The sequence below is a fragment of the Gopherus evgoodei genome, chromosome 14 (assembly GCF_007399415.2).
Source record: "Gopherus evgoodei ecotype Sinaloan lineage chromosome 14, rGopEvg1_v1.p, whole genome shotgun sequence".
NCBI classification, from domain to species: domain Eukaryota; kingdom Metazoa; phylum Chordata; order Testudines; family Testudinidae; genus Gopherus; species Gopherus evgoodei.
This window is the reverse complement of record NC_044335.1, coordinates 18,701,701-18,722,549: the sequence shown is the minus strand read 5'-3', so window position 1 is coordinate 18,722,549 and position 20,849 is coordinate 18,701,701. Positions and strand designations below refer to the sequence as shown.

Sequence of the window (20,849 nt, the reverse complement as noted above, 5' to 3'; positions counted from 1 at the left end):
TTCTTTCACAGGATGAACCACTTCTGCATCAACCTTAGGCTCCCCACACTTATATGAAAAAACAAAGAAATTTCACAACATTTTAGATGGCTTGAATTAGAAGTCTACACCGGATTTTCAGATGTCCTCTAAGGAGGTGTCTGTGGGAAGCCACGTATCTAATCATGATTGACAGGGAAGTTATTTTATGAATACTAATGAGTTTCTTGCAATCCACTCAAATCCTGTCCTGGAAGAGTCCTGCAGGTCTGGGGGCATGTTTCGGTGATGTATGTAGGGTACTTCCTGTGGGTGTTTACAGGACGGAGGCAGCAGGCTATTTGTCCTGGCCTGGGGAGCACTCAACCAAGAAGGGGTACTGAGCCAAATATCCTGACTGTGGGAATAACGGGCTAGTTGTGCCTAGGAGCCTGAAATGATGCCTTCTTGCTCCCCCAGGCTGGCTAACACCCACGTTAGTGCCTTAGGAGTGACCTAGTACGACTCAGCACTTTACTCGGTAAGTCAGGTGTCACTTTGAACATGGGAAGGGGCATCTCACTTACCCCTCTGTAATCCCATGATGGTGCAGCTGTGTTGGGAATGAAATCCTCATGTGCTTCTGATCTGGTCACAGACTGCCTGAACTGCTCCTTATGCTTTAATGTGGAGCCAGCCCATGGAGAGGGGGGAAGGGTAGAGACACCCTGCCCCTAACATTCAGAGTTTGAGCCTCTTTTCCTGACAGAGCAAGGGTCCATGAGCTGAAAGCCAGCCAGTTTCCATTACACTGCAGCCGGAGGCAGAGCTTCACAGGAGGGACAGGCTCCCCTGGATGCCCAGGCATATGGCAAGGTGGGTGAGATGCAGTGATCCTGATACACAGCACTGCAAAAGAGCCTCTGTGAGGAGCAAAGCTGCAGTGACCACCTCCCATTGAGTGGTAAGGCAAAGGAGAAAGGGTTTAAACACCATTTTTACACCACTTGCTCATTAACAATACGGATCGCTGTCTTATGAAGGTGACGCTTTTGGTCTTTATGGCAACCGGATTCTCTGGAGCTTGCAAGACTTCCCCCTGAGCAGGATCTGAGGAGTTCTCTTCTCTGTGGGAATCCTCGTGTCCCTGAGCCTCCCATAGTACTATTGTAGCCCTCCATCCCATCTGACTGGCAGAGCAAAGGTCAACAGCTTGCAGCAGTGGGGTATATAGCTCGTCCTCTCAAGCCCCGTTCCTTAGAGTGAGTGTATGCAGCTGGTGGCAGCACGGCATCTCACCCTCTGAGGCTCCTGGAAAATCACCTATAGCACCTCTGACTTGGCTTGAGGTTTCTTGGTTGCAGCAGCAAGGGGCAGAGGGAGTCCTGCTTGAAGAGAGCTGTACTGGAGGAGCTAGAGGGGTACAGCTTCATTATCCCAGTTACTCTTCACCTCAGGAGAGAGGGAGAGGAGTTACGAGCTCACCTGATGTGTCACAATTGCATTATAAATAAAAATTAAAGTTATAAAGCAAAATGGTCAAAAGAAACTGAACTGTCAATTTGTACCACCACCTGAGGCAGAAAATCTGGTGGTCTGAGCAGAAGAGTGATGTCTCCAGCAATTACACTTGACCACCTCAAAATTCCAGAAGTGGAGGGCATTACCCTTTAGTGATGAATGAGGAGAGAAGCAGTGTAGCAAGAAAGGAAATAGAAGTTGTTGCCTGGTAATTAAGAATTCAGCTTTAGCTGTATTTTAATTTTATTTCTCTAAAAACATAGGTCAAGTTTATCTCTGGTGTTGCTGCATTAACTGCAACAAAGTTATAGCAGGGTAGAAGTTGCTAGAACATATTTGTCCCAGAGATATTCTGAAACGTCAGAAGTGGAGGAACAGTCAAGATTAATCATCATACAAATCTATATTGTCTATGTACATATGGCTGGAAAAATAAATCCATGAGTTCTGATCATTTCTCATGTAAATACTTAACAGCAGCTGGCACAGGCCACTGGTGACCAAAAAGGATGGAAGAATCAGGTACAGAATGAAAGCCAACAAGAAACAACAGACTGAATATAATCTAAAACTAATCCAAAGCAGTTTCTCTCCATTCACGCGGACTAAAATTTCAACCGTGCAGCCTGACTGATCATCTCAAACATAACTGAACTCTCAGATTCAGACTTCAATGTCAGAAAGGACCATTATGATCTTCTAGTCTGACCTCCTGCACAACACATGCCACAGAATCTCACCCACCCACTCCTGTAACAAACCCTTGACCTATGTCTGAGCTACTGAAGTCCTCAACTTGTGGTTTAAAGACTTCTAGGTGCAGAGAATCCTCCAGCAAGTGACCCATGCCCCACGCTGTAGAGGAAGGAGAAAAAACCCCAGGGCCTCTGCCAATCTGCCCTGGAAGAAAATTCCTTCCCAATCCCAAATATGGCGATCAACTAAATCCTGAGCATGTGGGCAAGCCTCACCAGCCAGATACCCAGCAAAGAATTCTCTGTAGTAGATCCCACCTCATCTAACATCCCATCACAGGTCATTGGACATATTTACTGCTAATAGTCAAAGATCAATTAATTGCCAGAATTAGGCTATTCCATCATACCATCCCTTCCATAAACTTATCAAGCTTAGTCTTGAAGCCAGATATGTCTTTTGCCTCCACTGCTCCCCTTGGAAGGCTGTTCCAGAACTTCACTCCTCTGGAGGTTAGAAACCTTCATCTAATTTCAAGTCTAAAACTTCCTCATAGCCATTTTATATCCATTTGTTCTTGTGTCCACACTGGTACTGAGCTTAAATAATTCCTCTCCCGCCCTGGTATTTATCCCTCTGATATATTTATAGAGAGCAAGCATAACTCCCCTCAGCCGTCTTTTGGTTAGGTTAAACAAGCTCTTTCAGTCTCCATTCATAAGGCAGGTTTTCCATTCCTCGGATCATTCTAGTAGCCCATGTCTGTACCTGTTCCAGTTTGAGTTCATCCTTCCTAAACATGAGAGACCAGAACTGCACACAATATTCCAGATGAAGTCTCATCAGTGTCTTGTATAACAGTGCTAACACCTCCTTATCTCTACTGGAAATACCTTGCCTGATGCATCCCAAGACTGCACATTCGCTTTTTTTCACAGCCATGTCACATTGGCAGCTCATAGTCATCCTGTGATCAACCAATACTCTGAGGTCCTTCTCCTCCTCTGTTACTTCCAAGTGATGTGTCCCCACTTTATAACAAAATTATTGTTATTAATCCCTAAATGCATGACCTTACACTTCTCACTATTAAATTTCATCCTATTACTATCACTCCAGTTTACAAGGTTATCCAGTTCTTCCTGCAGGATATCCCGGTCCCTCTCTGTATTGGCAATACCTCTCAACTTCGTGTCATCCGCAAACTTTATTAGCACATTCCCACTTTTTGTGCCAAGGTCAGTAATAAAGAGATTAAATAAGATTGGTCCCAAAACCGATCCCTGAGGAACTCCACTAGTAACCTCCTTCCAGCCTGACAGTTCACCTTTCAGTATGACCCATTGTAGTCTCCCCTTTAACTAGTTTTTTATCCACCTTTCAATTTTCATATTGGTCCCCAGTAATATAATACATAAACACCCACTCTGCAGCTTTAAGAGGTAAGTCATTCACAACCTTCCCCAATGCCGGAAAATCATCCTGACAGACTTCTCAGAAAAGTGGTGAGGCATTTGTATCACTACAGCCCTCTCATGCACATTAGCAAGAAAGGATAGATTAGCCACTAGGCAATGATTGGAAAATACTTCAGGATTCTGTTCTGTTCTTCCAGGAGCAGCAGTTAAAACAGCTGTCTTTAATGGGATTGGAAGATCAATACTATTAATTTGCCTTGGATTCTGGTATGTGCAATAAATGGCAGAAGTCACTGCCAGATTGCTGGGAAATGTCACTGTGAGAGACCTAGAGAACAGACCATAGTCCATTGCTGTACTAGCTCTCTGACCTCTCTGAGAAACAGATTTAAACTAAGAGAACCATGGTACAAAATTAAATGTATAGCCTATCTCCTAAACCTCACAGAAGAGACATGAATACTGCAGATGAGAGATGAAAAAGGTAATAGGACTCCAGGTGCTGAGGGGGAAACAAAGAGTTAATGGATCACTACAGAGATGTTCACAAGGTGCTAATAGGTCAGGAGAGACACAGGGATAACAGGACCTCAGGGTAAAAGGCTTTCCATGTGGAAGATTTCTTGGGGTTTCTTGGTTGCAGCAGCAAGGGGCAGAGGGAGTCCTGCTTGAAGAGAGCTGTACTGGAGGGGGTTGAGTGCCCTCCACACAGAGGAGACATGAGGATGGAAGTAATGAGTATCTACATAATAATGCTGTATCCAATTACAGTAACTCTTCACTTAAAGTCATCCCGGTTAACATTGTTTCGTTGTTGATCAATTAGAAAACATGCTTGCTTAAAGTTGTGCAATGGTCCCTTATGTTGTTTGGCAGTTGCCTGCTTTGTCCACGGCTTGCAGGAAGAGCAGCCCGTTGCAGCTAGCTGGTGGGGGCTTGGAATCAGGGTGGACCGGCAGCCCTCCCCCCCATCAGCTCCCCACTCCCCTAAGTTCCCTGTGTGGCAGCTGCCCATCAGGCTATCAATTGCCTGGCAGTTCAGCTGTCCCTCCCCCCACTGCTGTGTGCTGCTCCTGCACTCTGCCTTGGAGCTGCTCCCAGAGGCCTCCTGCTTGTTGTGTAGGGGTAGAGGGGTACAGTATAGTATTAAATTGTTTAAAACTTATACTGTGTGCGTATACATATAGATAGATAGATAAAAATATAAATAAAATATAGCCTTTTGTCTGATGAAAAAAATTTATGTGGAACCTAACCCCCGCCTCCCCATTTACATTAATTCTTATGGGGAAACTGGATTGGTTAACATCATTTCGCTTAAAGTCACATTTTTCAGGAACATAACTATGTTAAGCGAGGAGTTGCTGTAAAAGTGCAGAGAGAATTTAAGCAGACAAGATTCAAGTGCAGAAATTGACTAGGAAGCAGATATTAACATAACATTCCTAGTGAAAAGTGCCATGGACTCTTTAATGATTAAGAGCAGTAGGGAACTGTGATTTTAGTTCTCATCTAAAAAACAACTCCAGGAAGACGCATGGTGATCCCTAGCACAATGCTGGGAATTTGTTTTTAACTGACTGAAGGGGAGGAGTCAGTAAAAGAGATGGAAGCAGCATGAAGAGGCTTGAAAAATCCTGCATCTGGCCAGAAGAGAATTCCCACAGCATCAGAGCTACAAAAGACAGCCTGAGAGGCTCCCTTTCAAACTCTGGCATAGCGGGAAGGGTGGGAATGGTGGCTGGAGGCAGAAAGGGTGTGCAGTCCACAGATCTATGGAGATTCTGGCCAGCACTGTGCCCTATGGGTGGTCAGGAACAGGCTGCTTGTAACAGACAGGCCCCCAGGTCAGCTTAAAGCCACCTTAGACACTTCTCCTCCTGGGTTGTGAGTTCTTTGTTGTGCCTTTTTTACCTCAGCAGCATTTCCTGTAGCATCTGGTATTCCTTGGAGGTCTTCCATCCCAGAACAGACAGTATTTGATTATGAAGATCTGAGGAGATCTCAGCCTGAAGTGCTATGTCTGCAGTCTTCAACAAATCTTATTTATCATGCGTTCTTGACTGATCCTCAGTTTCTTCAGTATTTTTTTTCTTTTTCAGAAAATGTATCTCTGTCTCTGGTAACAGTCTTCCATCCTCCCTCGTGAAAAGTCAAGCAGAGAATTAATTTAGATGTTCAGCAATGTCTAGCACTTCTATCATTAGATTACTTCCACTATCTCTTAGAGGCTCTGCTAATTTTTTAAATGATATTATACACCTTACAGTCTTGAAAAATGTCTTATCTTTATTTCCCAGGCAATCTTCAATTTCTTCTCTGCTTTGGCGTGTACAATATATATACTACCCTACCTCAGCCTCATGTTACAGAGCTACTCTATGCTTGCCATTTGGTATCACTCATACCTTTTGCATATCTCCATGTCCTTTATGCATTTTCATTTATATTAACTTCTTCTACCCCAATGAACATACTCTTAATATGCACTTGAACTGAAATATTTTTATTAATAATATTTTCCCATGAACAATATCCATACAAGCTGCACATAATAGACTCCTAGCAATTTAGTTTTAAACTAAAATTTCATTAAGAGATTGATCTCAGTTACCCCAGGCTAAAATCAGAGTAAATCCTTTGAAGTCTTATGTGGAATTTTGAATGTAGGCAAGTATAACAGAGATCAGAATTCAACCCATAATGGGCCCAATTCTCTCCTCACTTACACTGGTGTGACACTTTTGAATTCAATGGAGTAACACAGAACTACAGCAGAAAAAGTGAGAAAAAAATCAGTGTGCATTAAATACCCTAGAATTAGAAAATAAAAACTGGACTGTGACAACACTGTACTTTTTTTTTAAAATTCCATTTTATTGCACCTATTGTGAACCCTTCCCTGCCATCCCGCAGCCGGCACATTGCACTGTGGCACTTTAAATCAGCCACAGAGCAAAAGTGAAGAACGAAAGTCTACAAATTATTGGGTTTTTTTCAATATGCGGTTTTGCTAAATATATTTATATAAATTAGATGTTGTATTTTTAAATGCTGTCTATTTAGTGTTCATTATAATAGAGGGCAAAACAGCAGCCACTGACCTTTGTGCTGTTTAAAAAATGAATTAACTTAAAGCAGCAAAATACAAAAACTGATGCACACAAATATTTAAGAAAAATACAGGAAAAAAGTCTGTTTACAGCTAGAAATCATATTACTATCTGGGGAAATTGTATAAACAGCATTCTGTTTTCACTACAAAGCTTACACACTGGTTACTTATGCAATGGGTACTGCAATATTGCAGAGTAACTGGACCACAGCAGGTAAGGATGAGAAGATAAGATTTCTTTCACTGCTTTTTAAACTTGCTGCAGTGGATGCTTTTTTTAGTCCTTGGAAGATTGATGATTCCATTATTTGTAGTACTCAGCAATAAATCTCAGAGTTTAGGCTAAAGTGAGCACTTTTCCCTACTTTGCGTCTTCCATTACACTGTTATTCATCATGTTTAATCATTCATTTACCTCTGACTGCTACTGCACTTGGGGAGGACTGGCACATTATTGATTTTTGACTTTTACCCTTTAGAACGTGGGTAAAGGGCTTTGTAACTGCTTAATCAAAAGTGACATGCACAGGGTAGGGGGGCTGCAGACCTTGGGAAATAGCCAGACAATGTACCAAGTTATGATTAAATGAAAAGTCAACAAAGAAAGCAAATTATAATAAACTGAAAATTAAAGTGGATACCCCTGGGAGACCATAAAATAAGAAGCAGGGCTCTGCTTAGCAACAAATGTTTATGGGGAAGATGAGACTGAGGAGATGGAGGGAGTTTTACAAATACAAACTTCAACAAGAAAAATGGAAGGTATTTTCTGCCAACGGAGTGTTAGACAATTTAATTCAAACTGAAGTGTATTCTTGTTTGTCTACAATTAATTTTCACCCAAAATAAAGGGTTTCATTGCAGCATTTCAATAGGCAAACCTATGCAATTAAGGCAGCACATATTGTAATGTTTTGACAAGCAGGCTTGTTTCTTATGAGCCAACAACAGCTAAAAACTAAACAATTTTTAATTTTTGTTCTTGGGTCCAAAAAATATAGGGTATGTGTGTGTGTGGGGGGGGTTGACTGTAATTATAGTGCAATCAGGGCCAGTGCAAGGAAGTTCTGTGCCCTAGGTGAAACTTCCACCTTGCACCTCCACCCAGCTAACCCCCCCCCACGGCAGCTAACTCAGCCCCTGACCCTTGGAGCCCACCCACAGCAGGTACTCCTTCTCACCTCGACAGCTAACCCCTCTCCCCCCATCCCCCCACAGCAACTAACCCAGCCCAGGGAGACTTTCCCCCCACCCCGCCCCGGAAGACTTCTCCCCTCTCTCCCCGCCACCACGGCAGCTAACCCTGCCTGGGGAGACTTCCCCCCTCTCCCGCGCCTCCACCACAGCAGCTAACCCTGCTTGGGTAGCCCACCCCAGCTCACCTCGGCTCTGCCTCCTCCGCTGAGCACACCGGATTGGAGGAGACTTAGAGCGGGGGCTGTGTGCTCAGCAGAGGAGGCAGAGTGGAGGTAAGCTGGGGCGGGGAGCTGTTCCTCTGTGCGCGCCCCCCCATTACTGCGGGCAGCCCTCCCCGCATGCCCCCCCACCCAGCTCACCTCCACTCCACCTCCTCGCCTGAGGGGACTTTTAGGCGCCCCCAACCACAAGGCGTCCTAGGCGGCCGCCTAGTTTGCCTAAATGGTTGCACCGGCCCTGGGTGCAATGAGTGAGTTCACTCTGTAGGCTTAAGAGCCCTAAATCATTCTCATCTCTTCCCACCCAGTAAGAGTAATATGTGTGCACAGCACTGGTGCTGCTGGTACAATGGTCACCTTTTAGTCCATCTCACTTGCACTCAACTGTTTAAAAATAGCTCCATTGATAATCCCATGGTCTCATGTACCCATATCATCTTTGGTCCTCCTGGACACACTTTTAGCATATAACCCTTATCAATTAGCCACAATGCAGACTAGGCCAAGGGAGGAACAATTGCATCAAACAAGCACCTTTAAATTACTTTCTTATTGATAGACCTTGGCTTGAATGAGCCACCTGACTGTAACTATGACAAGTTCTTGAACAAAGTTAAACAAGGTCATTCACACCAACAGAGAATTAATCATTGCCAGCACTTTTCTCCGAGTCGCTTCATATTCTCATTACTTGGGACGCAGTTAGCCTGTCCTTATTGCACATAGTGGTACCCACGCTCTTCTTTTAGCTGCAGTTTTCAAATTACCTGAACTCAAAAGAAGGCGCTCTTGATATTTCTCTCATTAAAAAGGAAATAAGGACATGTTCTCTGGTCAGCTTACTTTTAAATTCTCATTGGCATGGTACAGCTGTGAACACAGTAACAATGGATAAAATAATAGAAAAGAAAAGACAACCACAATGACAGTGAGCAAAATAGCACATTTTTGGGCACACAGCACACTGAGGGATTCAAAAATAGTTAATAAAATAATGATTGAAGGACCTTTTTTACACAGAGAGGAAGGTCTGGAAGCCAGAAGTTTTGAATTCTAATCTTGCACTAATACTAACTTCTTCTGTTATCTTGGGTATTCATGGTCTGAGCTTCAGGTGTGCTAAACACTCCACTGAACTCGGTGAAATTTACAGTAACACCACATCTCTGAAAAATCAGCTACTGACCTATCTATCTCAGCTTCCCCATCTGCAAAATGAGGACAATAATAATTACTTACTGAATTGTTTGTACAGCAGTTGAAGACGTGAACTGCTTTATTAAGCCTAAATATTATTAATATTGCTCTTCCGTTGAAGAATTGTTTTCTTGCCATGAAATAATGGATCATTTCAAAATATTAACAAAACAAGAATAAAGAGAGAACTCCTTCCAAAAACCTAGAGCTTGAGATTTCTCCTTCAGCCTCATTAGGCAGATTCTCAGCTGATGTGAACTGATATAAGTGCCACTGAAGAGACTTCAATGGAACCATGACAGTTCACACCAGTTTAGGATATGCCCTCTATGTCCCTGTCCTCTTACAATGAAGCACTGCTCTACATTTTTCGGAACTTGGGAGTGAAAACACTATTACATCTCACCCCACACACACCCCCTCCCAACACTGAAGTACAATGATATTTCTCCTTCTCAGCATCTTCTCTATCTGGGGCCGCCTTAATTCCTAAGTTTTGTAGAGTTCTTACTACCAAGCCAGATAACATTGTGTGTTGTCGGCTTGTAAAATGGGAGACAGTCAATGGGCCTAATACGCCTTTGTATTACAGTAGTTCTACAATGGGGAGACTCCACTGACAAAAGCAACATACTAGTGTAAAACTGCTATGATGCAGTGGAGAATCAGGTCCAACAACTTTGCTTCAACTCAATATATTTTGCTTACAATCAAACAAGAACTATGGACATACACCAAGCCACTAATTCAGGAGCATAGGCTTTGCTATGCAATACTGCTGGATACTTCCAGTCATAACCCATCTTATTGTTTAGTACATCATCAACTCCCTCTCAGCTCTTATTCTCTACTGCCAAAACAAACAGGAAAAAAAACACCCCTACTAATCACTGGATATTTCAGGGTATAGAAAAATTTATTCTTGAAACTGCAAAAATTACCTCCTGTTAGGGCGGGAAAGTATGAGTCATCAATTTTTACCCATAATGTTTCAGTCAATTGTACTAGGCTACACCAATTATCTGTCAATGGCTGTTTACTCTGGATTTAATCTGCAGGAGGAAATTCATGTCATCTGCCAGAGCCCGTTTTGATGTCTCCAGTTGGAGATTAAAATAAGACATTTTGGCAGAACTCAACTGCAAATTATTTAGCATGACAAACATCTCTGACAAAGTTCCATATTTGAGATGGGAGTGAATAACTGAAGGTGTGTCAGCCACAAAGGAACTGAAAAATTGGCTCTAGGGATGCAGGAAAGACAAAAAGAAAGAACAAACGAAAATTTCAAGATAAAGGGTGAGGATGTTACTGGGGAACAATAAAACTACATCATTAAATGAAGTTCGTAGCCAAGTTCTGTACACAGAAGGCTCTGATCTTTTCAAACTTGATATATGACAGATATTTAGGAAGGGGAGATCAGCAATGATGAATCTTTAGATATATATACACACCGTGTGGAGGGGAGAGCTCAATTTTCAAAGTGGGTGTTCAACACTTTCTGAAAGTCAGGCTTCTTTTATCAGGCACCTCAAGTTGAGTACATTAAAACTGTGGCACCTAAAATCACTAGTCATTTTTCAAGTCTTGGACTCTTATCCCTATATTTTCTCTTTCTGCTGTCAGTCATTCACGCTGGGGTGGACTAGACTGTGAGCTTCTTTGGGCAGGAACATTATCATGTTCTTCACCATTGCCATGAACATCAACAAGGTTATATTAGTAATTATAGTTAAATAACAGCCCTACAGTAGAGGACTGCTAAGGTTGCAAAGTCCAAAGTTAGGAAGTGACAGAATTAAATGCCTGTGTAATCTTAATTCACACTCCTTGTGCATATGCATTATGATAGTGTCTCTAATTATACAACCTCATACTATTTGCCTCCCTTCCATCTGCTTCCCCCGCTCTCTCTCATTCTACTCCTATTCTTCCACACACATCTATTTCTCACCCCTCTGCATTTCAGTCGAGCTGCTTTCTTCTCCACACTGTCTGGCTTCCAGCAGGAGGAATATTGAGAGCACAGGAGAGACCATTGTACCCCTGTTCTTAGCTCCGGTGCCTGGCTCCACAGTGGCTCCCAGCAGCTAGGGAAGTAATTGCAGGAAAGTCCTGCTCAAACCCTGTTGCCCTGACATGAAGCATATTTGGTCTCTCTGTGGGGAGGACATGTGCAGTCCATTCTGCACCTAGGGGCTGCGAGAGGATGGAACATGCTCAATGCAAACTGACATTGGTTCTGACAGGCATCTCGGGTGCCCTGCATCTCTTTATGACCCTGGCAGGATCAGCCCCTTACCTGGGCTCACTTGGAGTGTGTCTGTATACTCCAACTGACTGACAGTGCTGATGCTGCAACTTGCTCCAGCATAGAGACTGTGCAGAGATAAACAGTTTTGATCCATTGCTGTACACAATGCTGCCACTTGGCTATTCTTCTACTGAGTGGCAGGTGAGGCACAAGCACACAGAATTTGGCACCATTTACTCAAGAGTTTTTCCCTAATTTTCAAAAGATAGATGTTTCTGGCCAAACAGTTGTAAATTCCTGAACTTTACATATTTAATTTTAAAATGAAAAATATTTGGCTGTGCCATTACAAGCTTGTATTTTAGAACCCCACATTCATGCTCTAAATGATTTTGAATCTTCACAGTGGAAGAGGAGGCAACTTTGGAAAACTAAGAGACTGAACCTTTATGACAGCGGCTTTTCTGTTTCTGTGTAGCAATGCTCTTTGATTTTCTTGCAATCAGAAGTCATGAGTTGCACTCTGCTGCAATAATAGAACATAATTATCTTGCTATTACATTTAATAAGTTGACTAAGTGAACACAAAATGTTCAGCGTTCACACTACTAAAAGCAGCAAGTGTCAGTGAAGCCAGCTCACCTGGACTGCTCAGAAAAAGAGATGGCAAAACCTTTTATCTCGTCTTTTAAGTGCTTGATTTAATATTACATAGTAACCCAGAGAATCTGAGATAAAAGGATCAGAGTGAACTACCTCTGAGAGATGATGGGAACCACTCCCTTGTGAGCTGACCTTATGGTTCTTCGGTGTTGCTTTTTGTCTTTCAACAAGATTAGAGGGACTATTCTCCTATTGACATATAAGATAGGGAACTCCTGACCCAGGGGTAGGCAACCTATGGCATGTGTGCCGAAGGCGGCACGCGAGCTGATTTTAAGCGGCACTCACACTGCCCAGGTCCTGGCCACTGGTCAGAGAGGCTCTGCATTTTAATTTAGTTGTAAAAAAAGCTTCTTAAACATTTAAAAAAAATCTTCTTTACTTTACATACAACAATAGTTTAGTTATATATTATAGACTTAGAGAAAGAGACCTTCTAAAAACATTAATATGTATTACTAGCACGCAAAACCTTAAATTAGAGTGAATAAATGAAGACTTGGCACACCACTTCTGAAAGGTTGCCTACCCTTGCTCTGACCTAATGGGACAATGGTCATCTTATACCACAGACTTTTGCCTTAGTTCTTCCAAGTATAAATGAAAGCGGGGTACGGGGTTGGATTTTTTCCTCAGGTAAGTTAATTTTCCCAGAAGGGCACTTGCTTGTAACAGAGATTTAGCTAAATGAACAAGAATATAACAACGCCAAATATAGACATATATTTGCTTCAAGCTAAAAAATGGAAGCACATTTATGCTGCTTTTTCAGTGTTTATGCATATATGCTCATTGTGAGGGCAACTGCATGTTGATCCAGAATCTGGCACATTTCCTGCCTTCCCTCCCACCAGAAAATAAACCAGCTAAGAGAGGAGACCTGTTGGCAGCAAGAGGCCTTAATGAAAACACAGTAATTGAACTCTGACATTACTCAGCTTCTCTGAAGCAACAGCCATATTCACCTTGGGAACTGTATAGCAAAGCTAATCACACACAATGTTTAAACTTCTGGGGCTGGAGGTTAGGAGGGAGGGGAATGAGATTAATTGGAAATCTAAATTCTTGGAAACTATAATGGCAAAAGTATTTGTAAGCCCTGAAAAAAAAATCCTCTTGGTGATACTTAGCACTGAGAAAAAGCAAAGAATTGCTTAGGAATTTTAATTCACTAGTCATACTACCATATGTACATTCTTCCAGTATGTGTCAAAACGCACATGTTCTTGCCCTAACACCTTTGGTACTTACAGTTTATTTTGCTTTGTGAATCAATTATTAAACTTCTCTCTGACAAGACATTTCCTTTTCAATGTTTTATCTACATTTATGGCACAACAAATTCACTATTTATTAGATAAGACAAGCAATATTTGGAATAAAAAGAACTCGCTTGTAATAAGTGAAGCACTGAAATTCACTCAGAAGCATGTTTATGAATAATTAAGTGGGTGATGTACAGCTACATTACCATGAGACTCTTATGGTTCAGATCATTTCTCAGCAAGATACTGGCAAGGCTTTGTTTCTCTAGTATAAAGAGTGTCTTAATTAAATCTTCAGTCTTCAATATGGCAAAATTTATTCTTGTTTATATAGACTCACGTTACTGTAAACTTCGTAATATTTACTCTATAAAATGTTCATTTTCTGCTTAAATTAGCCAGATTTGTTGTAGGGGATGTCGGGGGGTTATTTCTTGGTTGTTGCTGGGTTTTTTTTTAACTTTAGAAAAAAATTATAAATGTTCTTTAGGAGGAAATAAATTGTATTATTCAGGCCCTGGGAGTAGACATCTGAAAATAATTGTTCTTGAAAAATAATAAAATTTCCATTTCAACATATTGTTACTATGTTGGAATGAGTTTCACTCCACCCACAGAGTCATAAAGCTCTGTATAATTGTCCATGTCTTAATGACCTCAGGCTCCAAATACAATCATTGGTCTTTGCATACACACAGTTTGTCACTCCTGGTGCTTGAGTATTGACATTGCATTTCTTTTAGGTTCTTTGCAGCCCTTTAATGACCACAGCAATTAATAATGCATCATTCTCTCTCCTCTAGCTAATTTTAATTGCTGTAATTTATGTCCCTTGACAATACTTGCACTACACATGCAATCTATACTGCTGTGACTGAGTTAGAAGATCACACACTCAAGGTCCCTTGCAAGTAAACAACACAATTCCAAGTTCATGGACATCATCTGCAATTGACATCAATTACTGTTCAAGGAAACAAGCCATGACATTACAGGTAACAAACAGTTCATTTTCATGTTCTGAAACAGAATGGACCTCATCATTAGTGCTTTGGCAATTAATTAGAACTTCAGAGCTACAGAAACAGCATTTTATTGATATACCCCTAAACCTAACAGTTCAGTAAGTGAACATAGGAAAAATCAATCTCAAATTAACAACTAAAGAGCTTCTACAGTACAACCAACTACAGGCCCATAATTCTATGAAAATACATACCTACCAGGCATACATAGGTGGATTAAGACAAAGCACAATAGTTTCATGCCTTGAGCTTCAGATTATGTCACATGAAAACAGAACTTCAGCTTTCTTTGAAAAACAAAGCTAACATGGTTCCAGAACTCATGGATACAAAGAAAATCTTGAAAAAGTATGACCCTAGTATAACTAATACCTGCCTGGGTCTGTAGTCTGAAACAAGAAGCCCAAAGAGGTGTTAACTACCCCATCTACTCAACTCTGAAACTTGCTCCCCCTCCAGGGAGGCCTCATCTAAATTATGTCTAAGGGTATGTCTACACTATGAAATTAGGACAATTTTATAGAAGTTGATTTTTAGAAATCAATTTTATACAGTCAATTGTGTAGGTCCTCACTAAGCGCATTAAGTCGGCAGAGTACATCCTCACTACTGTGGCTAGCATCGACTTATGGAGCGATCCCACTGGAATTCTGAGTTAAGCTCCCAATGCCTGATTGGGAAAAACATTGTTGTGGGTGGTTTTGGGTACATGTTGTCCGTTGCCACTTCCTCCATGAAAGCAACGGCAGACTATCATTTCGCGCCTTTTTTCCTGGGTTAGCCATGCAGAAGCCATACCACAGCAAGCATGGAGCATGCTCAGCGCACTGTCACCACTGCAGTTGTGGGCAAGTTTACTGTGGGGGCTGCTGTGATCCAAGTAGCCAATGCAATCACTAATGTTCTGTTATCAATGGTAGTGACTCTGGGAAACGTGCTGGCCTTTTTAGATTTTAGACGCTTCATATTCCTGTCCTTTGTCACTGGTGAAGAAGTCTTGCAGCCGTACTTTCCAGTCTGGTCAGCACTGTAACACCCCATAGCACTTCTGTGGTTGATACATGTAACAGCTCCAGGGCTCTTGCTCTTATGCCTTGGCCGAGGTACCCTGCCTTAACAAGGACCTCCAAGCATTCAACACAGAAGCACTTGCAGCAGCTGGCATTGCTACACAGCGGCAGCTCCTTGCCTTCACAGCAGACAGCGCAGTAGTACTGATACCCGTCCTCGCGTGTGTAGAAGAACGCCAGGAATTGATCCCTGCAAGTCTGGCAAAGGCCCGCCTCAAACAGCAGGTGGAATGTGGCTGGTTTATTTCTCCTGCACAATAAAAAAAACTGTCTTCAAGGCTCCTATTGTTGTTTGTGACTTTGGAAACCATTTGCTCTCTGCTCTGATCCTCTTCCACCCACTCCTTGCCGTTGTTGCAGAAGTTAGTCTTTAGCCGCTTGGCCAGGGGGGTTCTGGGAACATCTTCCCTTCCCGGCTCCTAGCAACCTCTGAGGCCTGGTGTATAGCTCGTTCATAGGAGATCAGCTTATTAAATGTGGAGTGGTTGAAATGTTGCCTAAAAGCCCTCAGATCCACTAGCTTGTCTGCTGAAACCTCGGAGAACTTCCGATCCCCAAACCATGCACCCAGTGCATTCCGGAGATTGCCTGATGTTTGGATGTGACTCTGTAGGAGACAATGATTGCAGGCCACCAGGAGAAGCCCTTGATCTTCCCTCACATAAGCTTCCCAATTCCAAAATCTTTCCCATCATGGTATTCCACCACTTCCCCTGCAACTCTGCTCAACTGCTCCCCAGCGATGAGCTCGAGGGATCCGTTCTGGTCCCCCGGGGTGCTGCTGGCAGACGTGGTACTGCTGCTCTGGGAGGACTCCTTGGAATCCTCCTCAGTGAGGTCGATCAGGGGTGCCTGGACAGACATGGCCATCCTCCTCTTAGAGCACCAAATAGGAGCCAGAGACTCCACGTCATTCTCTTCTTTAAGTTTCGTCTCATGGAGATTCAGTCCTGCCTGGAATATCATGCAAGCTGGAGGCTTCTGCCTCAGGCTGCTCTTCCAGCCAGCAGGTCACACCTACCACAGCCTACCCCTTGCTCCCATGGTCATGAAGCCTGGACAGTAGTAAGGAGCAGGTCAACTGTAGGATGAGCAAGTGCAGAATGGTGGTAGAATGTGCCTTTGGATGTTTAAAAGCTCATCGGCGCGCTTTGATGACTAGGTCAGATCTCAGCACAACCAACATTCCCATTATTATTGCTGCTTGCTGTGTGCTCCATCATATCTGTGAGAGTAAGGGGGAGATGTTTATGGCTGGGTGGGAGGTTGAGGCAATTCGCCTGACATCTGATTTTGAGCAGCCAGACACCAGGGTGATTAGAAGAGCACAGCAAGGTGTGCTGCTCAGAGAGGCTTTGAAGACCAGTTTAATGATTGGCCAGGCTTCAGTGTGACAGTTGTGCATTTTTCTCCTTGATGCAAACCCGCCCCCTTTGTTGATTTTAATTCCCTGTAAGCCAACCACCCTCCCCCTTTCAAAATAAAGTAACTATTGTTTTGAAACCATGCATTCTTTCTTTATTAATTTTTTTTTAAATGAGATAACAGACAAGGTAGCCCAGGTGGGATGGGGGAGAAGGGAAGGATAAGGCCACATTGCTTATTGTAGCCACACTAAAAATCAAACTGTTTGAATGACAGCCTTCTGTTGCCATCTCTAGAGTGGAGTGGAATGGCAGGGACTCTCCCCCAGGGCATTATTGGGCATTTGGGCAAGGAGGCTATGGAACATGAGGAGGAGGGGAGACAGTTATACAGTGTCAAGTATCAGAGGGCAGCCGTGTTAGTCTGGATCTGTAAAAGCAGCAAAGAATCCTGTGGCACCTTATAGACTAACAGACGTTTTGGAGCATGAGCTTTCGTGGGTGAATACCCACTTCCTCAGATGCATGTAATGCATGTTATACAGTGGATGCAGCAGGGGTCTGTGCTCTTGTTGGCTTTCCTGCACCTCCAACAGAGACTTCATCATGTCCGTTTGCTCCCCACATTAGCCTCTGCATCGCGTCTTGCCTCCTCTCTTTGTGCTCACTTAATCCTTTCCTGGACTCTGCCACTGAATGCCTCCATGCATTCAGCTGTGCCTTATCAGTGCGGAAGGGCTGCATGAGCTCGGAAAACGTCATCACGAGTGCGTTTTTTTCGCCATCTGATCTGCGATAACCTCAGGGACGGAGATGACGGGGGAGCATAGAAACATTCTACACTCTACGATTCTGGGGGGACTGCATGGTCACCTGTGCTACTGAGTTCGCCATGCTGACCAAACAGGAAATTAAATTCAAAAGTTCCCAGGGCTTTTCCTGTGTACCTGGCTAGTGCATCAGAGTTCAAAGTGCTGTCCAGAGCAGTGACTCTGGGATAGCTCCTGGAGGCCAATACCATTGATCTGCATCCATACTACCTCAAATTCAGCCCAGCAAAGTTGATTTTAAACACTACTTCCCTCATCGGGGAGGAGAACAGAAGTTGATTTTAAGAGCCCTTTAGATCGACGGAACGTGGTTGGTTGTGTGGATGCAGTCATTTTTTAAAATCGACCTAATGCGGCTAAATTCGACCTAACCCCTTAGTGCAGACCAGGGCTTAGGCCCAGCTGCCTTAATTCAGCTATGCTATTATGTCACCTAATGCATTCTCCTAGCAATGGAGGACAGCTCTATAGAACACACTGTCATGTATTTCATTCAATCCAGCTTTTATTTGTCTTCATGGCCCTGCTCAGCTCAGGCCTTGTTTACACTACACAGTTTTGTTGACAAAAAACAAAAAAGTCAGCTTTTGCCAACAAAACAGAAGAGGTGTACACACTGCAATGCTCCTTCTGCCGACAAAACTCTCCTGCTTTGCTGACTAAATAAAACCACCTTGACGAGAGGCATAGAGCTTTTTGCAGCAAAGGCCCAGGAATTTTTGAAATTCCACCTCCTGTTTGCTCACTGTGGACATTGCATCTTCCCAGCTGTCCATGGCAGCTCCATGCAGCCAAGACTCTCCCGCTCTGAGTGCACCTGAGATGTCGGATCTGCTGGACTGTTGGAAGGGAAGGCTGTACAGTCCCAGATCTGTTCCAGCCATACGAACTTCAATACCGACAGTCCGATTTCTCGTGGCTTGATGGATAAGGGCTACGAATGGGACTCTGGTGCTGCACCAAAGACCTGCTGCTTCTACAAGGAGCTGGATGCCATCCTTGTTGGCGACTCCACCTCACTCACCAAGAGCCCCATGGCCCATACTTCAGTGGCACTGGAGGTGGTGGACAACGGACCCAACTCCAAGGACGAAGTTGTGGACGAGGATGACAAGTTGGAGGATGATGTGAAGCACACAACACGGTCATCTGGTGGCACAGTGAATCAGGACCTCTTTTCCACTCCTGAGAGGTCTAGCCAGTCCCAGCAGTCGGTCTCTGGCATGCATGATGCAGGAGAGAAAAGAGTCCTGGTAACGGATATTTTTGAGCTGATGCTGCTTGTTATATGAGGAAGAGCTGTCTTTTGCTCTGTGTATTCTAGAAGTGGGTGAAAGGATGGAAACCTACAAGACTAGCTGTGAGTGAGTGTGCTCCCATTCCCTCGTGCAGTTAAGCAGTGTAGCGGAACAGTGTATTAATGCACTCAGAGATTTCACAGGAGTCCTCCCCAGAGATCTCTAGGAAACTTTCCAGGAGGTATTCACCAATCCTCTGCTGAAGGTTCCTTGGCAGAATTGCTTTGTTCCTTCCCCCATTGTAGGAAAACTTCCTGCATCAATTGGCAATCCCTTGTGCAGGACCAAAGTGGCACACAATGAGCAGCATAGTGACAGAGTCTGAAGTTGCATGCATATGGAGATGCATTCTTGATCCTTGCTTACCCTCAGGAATGAAATATCGGCTTCAATGATACCCACCTGTGGAAAATGGTGGTAGAATTTACAATATTGTCCCTAGTTGCCTGCAGTAATTCCCTTAAAAAAAACAAAACACACCACCTATACACTTTACCCCATCTTGAATGCTCAGCCCCTCCTACCTCCATGCAGAACTCACCACATTTAGATGAGTGCTTGCCAGGGGACAGAGAGAGTTATTTGTATGTAAAAAGAGGCATTTTACTATAATGATTCAATGCTGTGTGTGAATTAACAAACATGCTTCTGTGTTTATGCAGATGTGGCCTTCAGGAGAAGCCCCTACACACCAGCAGAGCGCCTCCACCAGGTAAGGAAGCGACCAAGGTGGAGCAAGGAGGATATGTTCCAAGAGGTGCTCCAATCCTCAGAGGCCAAAAAAGGAGAATGCTGGGAGTGGAGAGAGATTCTGAAGAAAAAAATTAAAATAGAAAGAAAGAGTGAGGATTGCATTGTAAAGGGCCAGGAGAGGAGGATAAAAGTGATGGAGCAAACAGCGATGCTGAAGTCCTTAATCATGCTCCAGGTAGAACACACATGTACGTGCCCTCCACCCTTTGCAGCCGATACAGAACTGCTTTCCATGCTCCCCCCCAACATTCCTTGCAACTTCTTGGAATGTCTCAGTATCCCATTCACTCCACCTCTTCAGACAGCTTCCAAAGTTAAAGCTGGACTTACACACAGCTATGAGAGCTTACACTGCCCTGCACTCTTATCTCCTTTCCCACTAAGCCTTTTGTGTGTGTTAATTGATAGTTGTTAAAAACAAACTCTCTGAAAGATAACCAGTCTTTGTCTCCTACACATGGCGGTTGCTGCTGGTAGTAATACACCGTGGCAGTCTGATAATTTGCTGACTACAAATCCAGTCAGCAATTATCACAATCTACATGCAAGGCGGCAAGTTAACAAAGAATGGCAGAGTGGTGTATAGAAAAACATATTACTGGTGCTCATTGTCAAAATGTTGCCTCAAAGCCTCCCTGATTTGAATAGCCCCCATATTGTGCCCCTCTAATAGTCCTGGTATCTGGCTGCTCAAATTCAGCAACAGGGCAATACGCCTCCATGCTCTATCCTAGGGCAAACTTTTCACCCTTAGCGTCACAAATATTATGGGGTGCGCAGCAGGCTGCTATAATCATGGGAATATTTTCCTCATTTAGGCCTAACGTGCCATAAAGGCAGCAGCAGCATGCTTTTAATCTGCCAAAGGCACATTATATTGTCATTCTGCACCTGCTCAACCTACCGTTGAAGTGCTCCTTGTTGCTGTCCAGGTTTCCTGTGTAAGAATTCATGAATAAGGCTGCAGGTTTGTCACAGAGATACATTCACCTCCGTGACTTCTG

At 43.4% G+C, this 20,849-nt stretch overlaps 1 protein-coding gene and 1 pseudogene across 3 annotated transcripts in view; both read right to left on the bottom strand.

The window, feature by feature from the left end:
- SULF2 (sulfatase 2) overlaps positions 1–20,849 on the bottom strand; it is a 255,156-nt gene that overhangs the window by 139,903 nt on the left and 94,404 nt on the right. The window lies entirely within an intron of this gene.
- Positions 15,477–16,602, bottom strand: LOC115634925 (annotated as a pseudogene).